The sequence below is a fragment of the Pezoporus flaviventris genome, unplaced genomic scaffold (genome assembly GCF_033815535.1).
Source record: "Pezoporus flaviventris isolate CSIRO_AGI_PZ_B2104156 unplaced genomic scaffold, CSIRO_AGI_Pfla_v1 ptg000035l, whole genome shotgun sequence".
In the NCBI taxonomy this organism is placed as follows: Eukaryota; Metazoa; Chordata; class Aves; order Psittaciformes; family Psittacidae; genus Pezoporus; species Pezoporus flaviventris.
The window spans coordinates 14,472,143-14,483,072 of NW_026892583.1; the positions used below are offsets into that span (position 1 = coordinate 14,472,143).

The window sequence follows — 10,930 nt, forward strand, 5'->3', positions numbered from 1 at the left end:
GCACGTAAAGGAGCCGAATTAAACCTCTGAGGAAAACCTTTCTTCTGGCATTGTCTAAATTATTATTTATTTTTTTTGAAGGCTTGACTTTGCAACCTTAATGGTACATTTATTTTTTATCATATCATATACATGGTCTTCTATCTCTATATAGCTTTTCCCCAGAACAGCAACTACGGGTACTAGGACAAAGAGGTTACACCCCAAGACTTCTGTTTTGACCATTCTTTGTATGCGTGCACACACACACACACACACACACACAGAGTCCCTCTCCAGCATTTAGGCATGCACACACAAGCAAGAACACAGACTGCAGAGTATCGTTCAACCTTTGAAGTCAGGCTGGAAGCCTTGGGACAATCTCAAAACTCGAGCTGAAAACAATTTAAAAAAACAAAATAATCAGTGCTATAGACACAGCATTATTAGTTTTAATTTATCCCTACTAGTGTAGATATACTCCTTTGAAAGCCAGTTTTTGAAGTATTTTATCTGCTCCAGCTCTGTTCACTTGAAATCATAGTTCTGTTTGTAACACTAATTATTCATACAGCAGCCAACTCTGATTTTATAGGGATGATGATGATGCTTCAGGTGAAGAACAAAACACCTACACAGAAGATAGCATTTTCATGCCAAAATTTTTAATCAGGACAAATCAGGTAAGAGAGCAATGAAAATCCATACACGTCTCTAAAGTTTGAATTTTTCACCATACAATGATCAAAGAAAGATTTACAACCTGTAGACAGGGTCACTCAGGATTTACTATGTTTGTCTCTCAAATACCATGGGACTTGCTAGTCACAGCCCATAGAGCCAAAGCAGCTTACAAGACACTTACTTAGTTGAAGTCTTGTATCGCAAAGCAGATAGTTACAGTATTTAAACCAATTTCTTTCATAAATATAGAAAGTGTTACTCAGTTTGTAACCCTTCCCCCCCCCCCAAAAAAAAAAAAAGCTAAAAATACCAATATCAGCCAGCAGAAACCCTTGACAAATGCAAACTTGTGATTTCAAGATCCGATACTTCTTATTTTAAAATTCCATACTTTAAGGCACTGTTTCCAGACATTTGTCCTTAAAGATGTCTTTAAAGATGTCCTTTCCAGATTTGTCCTTAAAGTAGAAAAAATAAGAACATAATCAGTTAATGCTGCCTTCCCCACTCACCCCCAGACTATAAAAACCTCTTCCTCCAATAACAAAGGGTAAACAAAACAGCCCAAACAATTGCCTTCAGGAAAAAAAACAAACACAAACAAACAAGGACTCCACCAGCTTCTTTAGCAATCTCAGCATCTCAAGTCCTTCCACTTAGACCAGCTTCTACTGAGGTGGACACAGCCTGAAGCACTGCCCTGTGGAAAGGATAACCTGGTGAAAGTTTGTCACTGGCTTTGGCATTAACACATCTGGCACTGCTCTCAAGCATTTTAGAAGCTAGGCTGGACACTTCTGCTGTCCAAGGATACAGAGCTAATGCCTTCCCAGCCCTTCACACCAGAACCAGCCACCAATGGGCAGCAGGGTAGGATGACAAAAAGCCAGCGGCAGTAACCAACCCAGACCACCATCCATGGAAAGGGATGGACATGAAAAGAGTCTCCTCTTTGTGGTGTGGCAGGTTGAAACAAAATGCAGTGAAAAAGACAAATAAATAAAGTCTGGTAATTTTCTCATTAACATCAGGAATATTAAAGGACAGTCAAGTTACTACACCCCAAAATAACAAGACAGTGCCTGATTAATCCCCCAGATTAATTTAGGTAGTCACATGTCTGACCCAGAATACCTATAAACTACCAAAAACCCTACCATGCATATTATTTTGATACTTTAAAGTCAACGAGTTTGTTTTGGTTCAGCAAAACAAGCTGAAGAGGTGCACTTTGTATGTCTTGGGAGATTTAAATGTTCTTATCTAAGAAACCTTTAAATGCCATTTGAGGATTTAGCACCTAATCCCCATGCCATAAAAAATAATTCTAGAGAATTAAATAGGCTTTGCATCAGATCTATCAGGGTGTGTCTTCCTCCTCTATGGCCAATCTTGCCTACTCTTTAGCTACACCATGACGCACATCAAATCTGGAGCTGTCTACAGCTTGTTTGCTTGGCCACCAGAGCAAGCTGCGCCAAGTTACCACAACAAACTCCACTGGCCAAGCATCATGCTCACTATAAACTTGACAGGTGAACAAAGCTGCAAATAACATGGCACAAGAAAGGAGCTCCTTAGCTATCAAACAGGATTTATTGTCTCTGACAGTGTTCCATGCAGATATGGCCATGCCAGTTATGCAGCCAGAAGCTGATGATGACTTAGCTACCCCTTCCTTAGCGACCCTGGTGCCATCGTCTCACAAAGCTGCCATGCAAACACAACATAAATGCCAGTCAGGTGTATGAACTTAGAAAATGAAAGAGGAAACAGCTGATTTCACAAGCCAGCATAAACTTATTAATGTTTTAAGAAATACTATGGAGGTGACTTTAAATTGGAACATTTATTAGTTCATTCCTCTTAATGCGTAGGATACACCCAACATGTTAAGACTAGTACAGTTTAGATAAAACAATATCTTTATGGCACTGCTTATATCCTTAGATTATATCCACTGTGACACAACTCATAGAATGTATTTATGGCACACAGTCAGCAAGCAATCGGAAATTTCTCCTGCACCACACCTTGCAGCCTGCAGCTCACCACAGGCCAGCAGCATAACAAACCCCACATTCTGCAGCATTAGCTAAGCCTAAATGCATTATTTTTACCTGCAAGTGACAAGTTCTTATCCTCTTAAGGGACAGCCACATTCTTTGTGGATGTGCTGCATGCAAAACTTTTAATAACATCTCCAGTTCCTGTAGCACTGCTTGCCACTACCAGCAACAGTCAGAAAGAAATCAGGGACGTGTCTTTCCAGTGACACTTTTTCTTTTCACCAAACCATTTGGCACTGATTCAGAAAGCCTGCAACCACTTAGTATCAGTCATATTACATTTCTAGAGCATTCCAAGTTGTTCTATCAGAACTAGAAATGGGAACCTTGAAGTAATGGATTTTTTCCAAGGGATGCAAGCTCCCTTCAGGTCACCTATTGAAAAGGCATTGTACAGTGGTAGAGGCTCTTGGTGACAATTTCCAATTGACTTGCAGAGAAGCCTGGGAACTGAACTTTATTCTTCCCACATAACTGAACTCAGCAGGAGTCACCTTGCCCATTTTTTGTTTTGGAGGTTTTCAGAAGATGAGGGGGAAGGGATGGAGTAAGAGATTGAGAAACTGACTCATAAGACATTAAACGGCAAGTAAAATGTGTGACAAAGTGACACATTAAACAATCCTAACTTTGCATATATAACTTCAGTCTTTGAACTACTTATTATCAGTCAAGAACAAGGACAATCTCCTCAAGTCAGAAGTACTTCTCTGTTGGACACAGAATACAGGTAGAGCTACACTCTATAAAGACATTAATCTGCTATTTTAATTTTATCCAGAACTTTTAGGAGCAGTTTTACTTCACTGACTTATCACTTTACAATGCCCTCCGTTTAATATCACTTCTGTCACAGTTCTCCTAGACCTTAACCTTACACACACTTGGTGATCATCTGTATTTTCCTTTTCTTTCACACTTGACAGTCTGAACAAAGGTGATACAATAGATTCAATACTGAAGGTGAGGATGCTCCTACCAGCTGACATAATTGCACTGTCTGTTAGGTTTATGAAAGCAGGCATGTTTTATAAAGAAAACAAGTAAATGCTATTAGTCGACTCACACTCAGTTGTTGGTGGGGGAGGGATGGAATAAAAAAATAAAACTACACAGCACACACAATTCCACCTTTCTGGGTAATTAATAGTGCTTAAACCCCATGGTCTGGTAGCCCCTTAGAGCCTCTGGAAGCTGTTAACCATTTCATACAGAGTTCTCTCATCCCTTCCTCATTTCCCACAAGATTATAGTATGGTATTTGCACTATCCTACAGACAGTTACTTCCGTTATTCTTCTTTCCTTGGGACCTGCAGAGATTTCCAGCTCCTGATCAGAAAGGGCTTTGCTCAGGGAAATGATAGCTCAACCAAGCCCAAAAACCATCTTCTATATCCTACCTCTTTTTTGACATCCACCCAATTAAGCTGAAAGCTAACATTTAGTCGGCTGGTATTGTTTGGATGTTTTGAGGATATATTAAATTTTATAGGCTACAGTTACTGCTTCAGTTCCACAAAGTACATGAGCAGTTACAGTTATCTTTAGACTTTTGAAGACCTTACAAAATACTGCTAAGAATAAGACTACCGTATTGGCAGTTTTGTTTTAATTTAGTGATTTATCTAATATCTCTTTCCAGAAAGAGTTAACTGTTTTGTATGTAAGTGCTGTATGTCTTGGTCTAAAATACCTTTTTATTACAGCTTTTTTCCACAGCTACAAAGAAATGATAGATCATAAACTGTGCAGAAAGTTAATTTTATTAATTTATAGATACAGCCTTCCAGTATCTGAAGGGGGCTTATAAGGATGCTGGGGAGAGACTCTTCATTAGGGACTATAGTGATAGGACAAGGGGTAAGAGGTTAAAACTTAAGCAGGGGAAGTTTAGTTTGGATATAAGGATGAAGTTCTTTACTGTGAGGGGGGTGAGGCACTGTAATGAGTTGCCTGAGGAAGTTGTAAATGCTCCATCCCTGGTGGCGTTCAAGGCCAGGTTGGACAGAGCCTTGGGTGACATGGTTTAGTGCGAGGTGTCCCTGCCCATGGCAGGGGGGTTGGAACTAGATGATCTTAAGGTCCTTTCCAACCCTAATTATTCTATGATCCTATGATTCTATACAGGACAGAACTTGTAGTGCTATTCCCATAGGGAGACTTTTGCACCTAGGCACATGAACTGAAATCTACAGGGTGATGTCTATGCTGGTAATTATAACTGTCCACAGTTCACTGTCCTGGCTTCTATTCAGTGCACAGAAAACAAGTAGTGAGTATAACAGGTCCTAGAAAGGCTCCATGAAGCAGAGAGTCTATGGTGCCGTCCACAAGATGTAAAACAGGCATTCCAGTGGCAGGCAATGCCAAGGTCCATCATAAATATCAATATACATATGCAAAAGCCCAGTAGTCTTTAAGGCTAAGGCCACAATGATACATCTGGAAGTATCCGGAATATGAAACAGTATATAAATAGTAACCAAGACATGAGTTGATGACATGCGGTATCATTATGAGACTACGTATCTGTCGGTTGGCATCTTTTTAACTTCCCTTCAAACCCTTTCCCCTGCCATCAAAGCAAAGAACCCACAAGTACCCTCTACGGAATGTACTGGAATATGGAGACTGCTTTCCCATGGTAACTTTCCCTTCTCTCACACTTTCTCCTTCAGGGTCTGCTCCTGAAAGACCTCCAAAGAAACTTACTCTCAATACTTTTACACCTTAATAACAGGAAGGCTCCCACACTAGTCTCTGCATACACTGGGCTGAGCTTCTTCCTACTGCTCCTTCTGCATTCTCCCTGACAGAGGATTCAGAAGGAAGAATTCTTATCTCATAAAACTTTCATTCCCTTTTCCTTAAAAAAAAAAAACAAAGAACACTTGAAACAAGGAATTCCACCACATACCTTCAAAGACAATGAGGAGGAAAGACTAAACAAGTTGAATCGCTCTTGAATCATTCAAACAGTACTTTTACAAAGGGTACATCTATAGCACACAACACATACAAGATAATTGAGGAAGCTCATGCTCTAAGACAGCACTGTGTTCATTTACTGTGCATTTCTGAGAACCACAGTCACATAATTACAATGCTTCCCGCACACAAGTCTCACCAATTACTTTCCTTTGGATGTAAGCAGGATATAGACGTTGAGAAATGAGGTGTTAGTAGCCCTGTGACACTGTGTCTTTAGTTAAGTTGCTATAAACTTCAATAAAGTGTTGCTTTCTGCAAGTGAAACACTGGTTTCCAGACTGACATCTCTGGAGATGGGATTCTTTTACCTGCATTACCATTGGTTTCTATATCTGTTCAAAGCCTTGCACATTTAACATAAAAGTCTACTAAAAAGATGATTCCTATGGTCTGTGTCACCAATTTTCCTTCCAGTGGGAAATCAGCTGTCAGACTCCTGACATCTGCTATTGATGTGTAAAAGCAAAACAGTTCACTTCTCTCTGTATAAAAGTACAACTTACATCCAAAGCAGACAAGGGAGAATTTAAAGCAGCAAACACAATTTTCACCCTAAAAGAAAATGCTACCTTGGAGATGCTGACCAGTTCTTTTCACTGGCAATTTGTAAAAACGAGGCTAGAAATCAATCTTGTAACTGCAAGCACTTTGTGTATTAGAGGCCCATAAGCTGAACAAATAAGTCTGGAGGAAGAATGAAAAAGCTGCCAGCTGCCACTACTCTAAAGACAGCATTATTTATACCAGGAACTTAACCGCCCAATAAACATCCTAAGTTTTCCCCCTAGGAAGAGGCAGGACAGCATTATTAGACACAGGTTTCTTCAAAGAGCACACCATCAGGATATTCCACTCTCTAAGGAACATGTGATGCGTTTTCATGTTCTGGCAGTGCAAAGCCCCTTACCATCCCTTCCTGCTTGAAGGATCATTTTATCACCTGCATTTGTTAAAAAAAAAAACAACACAAAAACAAACAAAAAACCCGCTTCAAAACAGCACTAAATTATTAATGAAGGGGACAGCTTTTATTTTCTTAGATTGGTCACTAGGGACTGTAGTGACAGGACAAGGGGTAATGGATTCAAACTTAAACAGGGGAAGTTCAGGTTAGATATAAGGAAGAAGTTCTTTACTGGGAGGGTGGTGAAACACTGGAATGGGTTGCTCAAGGAAGTTGCGAATGCTCCATCCCTGACAGCGTTCTAGGCCAGGCTGGATGGAGTCTTGGGCGACACAGTTTAGTGTGTGGTGTCCCTGCCCATGGCAGGGCAGATGGAACTAGATGATCTTAAGGTCCTTTCCAACACTAACTATTCTATGATTTTGAACTGACAAACATCAGATATGCAGCACCACAGGAAACATGTCAGAGCACAGACACCTCTGTGGTCAAAATCATTTGCAAATCTCATGCCTTCAAATTAGCATTCCCTCCACCCATACACAGAAATATGTGGTAATGAAGTCCTGGGTTTGTAGACTGAGACACATTCATCTATGTGTATACACACATACAACTTACATATACCTACACCACCAGCACGAGAGGAGAGTATTGTTACTTTATTTACTAATTTGTAGATTGAGCACACAAGTCATAATGGCAGAAGTCAAAAAACAAAAGACATTTTCAAGTGTTAGGTAACTGTTCATACTGCACATAAATCACATTTAAGACATTTAGCTAAAACATCAAAATCATTCAAAAGGGCTTTGCAGATATCTAGCGGTTTGCTGTCTGAGAGACCGCATGCTATTTTGAAAGACAGATGTAGTATTAAAGAGCAGCCATTTCTGGAACAGACTTTAAAAAACTAGTTGGTGCACAAAAGCCTGCCCTACATCACAGGAGTAGCAAGTCTGAACCAAAGCAACAAAGTAAACCCTTCTTTTTACAGCAAAAGTCAGAAGATTTTTAACATCAATTCAGAATCAGAGTCAAGAGGAGCTACTTTAAGACAAATGCAGGTTACCGAGTAAAATTTAGCAGAGTCTGGATTTCAGCTTGTCTTTCTAGTGAAAAAGATTTCAAACATAAATCCACATATGCACAACTAAAGTGAGCTACTGCACAGTACAGCTCCTGATCTTCTGAATTCTCAATTTTAGGCTGTTTTGTTGGTTTTTTTTTTCCACTCTGGAAAGTAACTCAGTAGACATATCAGGTCAGTCACTTGACTTTGACATTAGCAAGTACAGGTACATCTTTTCTTTATATCTAAGACCATGCCTCCCTTGCAATAGCAGAGTCTATACGCAAGTATAGCAGCCTAGTGATTCATGCATTCTAATACCCATAGAGGCTACAGCAGGAAACGTGATAAATGCACTTCTCTAACAAACTGGCAACAGCAGCCACCAGACCTGCCATTCTGCACTCACTAGTTTCATGCTACATGGATCAGGAGCGTACCTGCAACTTTTCCCTTAACATCGAATAGGGTTTGGGTTTTTTGTCCTGTCATTGTGAGTCGGGGATTCTATTTGTTTGCTTCCTCCAGACAGCTCCAAATACCAGCAGCAACAACACAGCTCTGTACTGGGCTACTGCAGTCACAGGAAGTGACGAGTAGTCACTGAGGTAGCACAGCCCAATCACCTGGGCCTTCCTGGGAGAGAGCAGATAATGACAAGTAGAAGGTCTCAGAGATGGGTTTTTACCACAGGCTATCACCTGGAATGTGCCAGCCTAACTATTGAGACCCATAACACCACAGTTTCATTGTACAAACCAAGTAAATTGTTGGCACCCACTTACCTGCAGTCAATCTGCAGATTGTAATCAGAAGCCATTAAGTCTCTCCCCAAGTGCTAGCAAAAATATAACCTAAATATCCTCATTACTGTCAGTCAGTGAAACCCTCCTAAGCACCTAAATAATTTTCAGGTGAGACTTCATTCTGATAGGTTTCACATACAGGGTTTTGAGACTTTTTATTCCTTTTTGACCACACAGGAAAAAAAGTTTATTAATCAGCAGAGTATTCATTAAATTATCTCTGAAAACTTCCATTAAGAACAGCAGCACTGAAGAGAAGACAAGATTTGACCAGAATATTTCTCATGGCTAAAGATACTTGAAAGGAAAACAGTGCACTAGTAGGAAGCACAGTATTTTATATATATACATAAGAGCTGATAGATACAGAACCTACCACAAAATTTCCAGGAGTCATTTATTAGCATAAAAATACTTCTTGCCGTATTAACGGCCAGAAGTACTGAATTTAAACAAACAAAAAAACCCAGACAAACAAACAAAAAATCAAACAAACAAAACAAACACAAAACAAACAAACAACAATCCCACCCTTTTAGGTAATGAAATGATATAAACTGCAAAAGTTCAGTTTCATTTGCCAACTTTTCAGGTTTTTCTCTCAACCTCTGACCTGCAAGGGAGACAAAGCTGATATATCAGGAAAACGAAGCTTCTTGCTTGGAGAGAAGTCTGGTTAAAATATGTAACATCAGTGCTGCGGGACCTTAGATCTATAAATACAAAACAAATACACTCTAAGTAGTGTTTCAAAGAGACTCGTTTGTGTACTTCTGCTTTTTAAATTGATTTTTATAGGAATTCGATACTTGGGACAAAAGAGATCAAAAGGAAAGAGCCAATTGAGCCGAGAGACAGCAGCTTTGTGCAAGTGCGCTAGTGCCCCCTCCTGGGGCGGCTCAGACCTGCTCGCTCCCGTGTTTCCACCACCCGGCAGACCCTGAAGGAGTTCCACCCCCCCAGGGCCATCAGGAATGTTTGGGAATCTCGAGATTTAAAACAAACAAACAAACAAACAAACAGAAAGTAAACCACGTGCCGCATAAACACAGCAAGTTACTGATCATTATATGTACTATGACAATTCATCACCTGAAATCCTTAAATGCGACAGCACTTTATTCCCTCCTGCATCACCTGATGCAGAACCCAAAAGCGATTTTCATCATGAACAGCAGAGCACACCACTGGACAGCAGAATATTCAGAAAGCTAAGATAAAAAGTCAAACAGCAACTTTCACATTCAGACACACCTGAAAGCTTTGGCAACTCACAATGCAAAGTGCGAGCATACAAAGTTCCATAGGCTCTTACTGCAATTGCTTTGATTTCAGTGGCACTAGAACAAGGGTAAATTTTATGGTTAGATAAAATCCTGCTTTTGATTACCCTGCGCAAGCCCAGGGTAATTCATGGGCCCAAGTACACCTCCCATTTACCACAGTTTAATGAGTTGCCTTATGTAAGCTAAGCTTAAAATTGCAAGTTTAACCCCTACCAAGCATGAGAAAATACACAGTTTAAGCTTACAAGGAGTTTAGGCAAATTAATTTTAATTATCATATGTGATTGATAAGAATGAACGCAGGTACTGCAGCTCAGCTGAAAAGCAACTCACTATACTGCAACAACCCTCAGCCTACATCCAAACCATAAATTCTAATGTTAGTTCCAAAGTTTGGTCTTTACCGAATGTTTTAATGAAATTTAGAATTATATTTTAAACTTACTACACTAAGTAAATATAGCTTGGACATATCTATTTAATGGACTAAACAGGTATAAAACCAGTCTCTCAAGTAAGTACAAGAGTCAAAGAATTACAAGAACAACCAGAGCAAATGAAGGACACAGTTTGATGGCACAGTCCATTTTGCAGGTCAGAATGGCCTCCACAAGTCCAAGAACCAGCCTGAGCAGAGCAGCATTCAACTGTAACCAGCCCAAGCGCAGCCAGTTCCGCAAACACAGACTGAAAAAAGGCTGATCACATAGCAGTTCCCAAAGTGGAACTCCCCATCCCTTTTGACCATAAGCTTCCTGAACACCAACACTGTTGTGCAGGCGTACAACATCACACGACTATCAAAGGTGAGTACATCCTGCAAAACACACTCAGCACCAGGAAGGCTTCAACTGAGCAGTGGTATATCCACTTTTTGGGAGCACACTTCAAGGAAGTATGTGATCCCCATGAAAAGGGTCCAAACCGGAAGAGAGAATGATCAAAGCTAAAAGTTGCCATACGTAACATCACGGCAAATTGGCATTCTTTAGCCACTCTTTAATCTAGAGAAAAAGAAAACTGGGACAGCATTACCAATTTTAAAATATGGAATATGGTTGCAGGAAGAAAGGTAATAAATTGTTTTAAATTGTTTCTTATATCCACAGAAGGCAGAAGGAATAGCAGTAATGGT

General features: G+C 40.0%; 1 protein-coding gene across 1 annotated transcript in view; it reads right to left on the bottom strand.

Annotated features, from left to right (window-relative positions):
* DPF3 (double PHD fingers 3) overlaps positions 1-9,250 on the bottom strand; it is a 189,320-nt gene extending 180,070 nt beyond the window's left edge. Inside the window, exon 1 of the mRNA XM_061462664.1 lies at positions 9,123-9,250. The gene's annotated coding sequence lies outside the window, so the exon portion shown is untranslated. The remainder of the gene's footprint in view (positions 1-9,122) is intronic.
* Between the last annotated feature and the right edge of the window lie 1,680 nt (positions 9,251-10,930).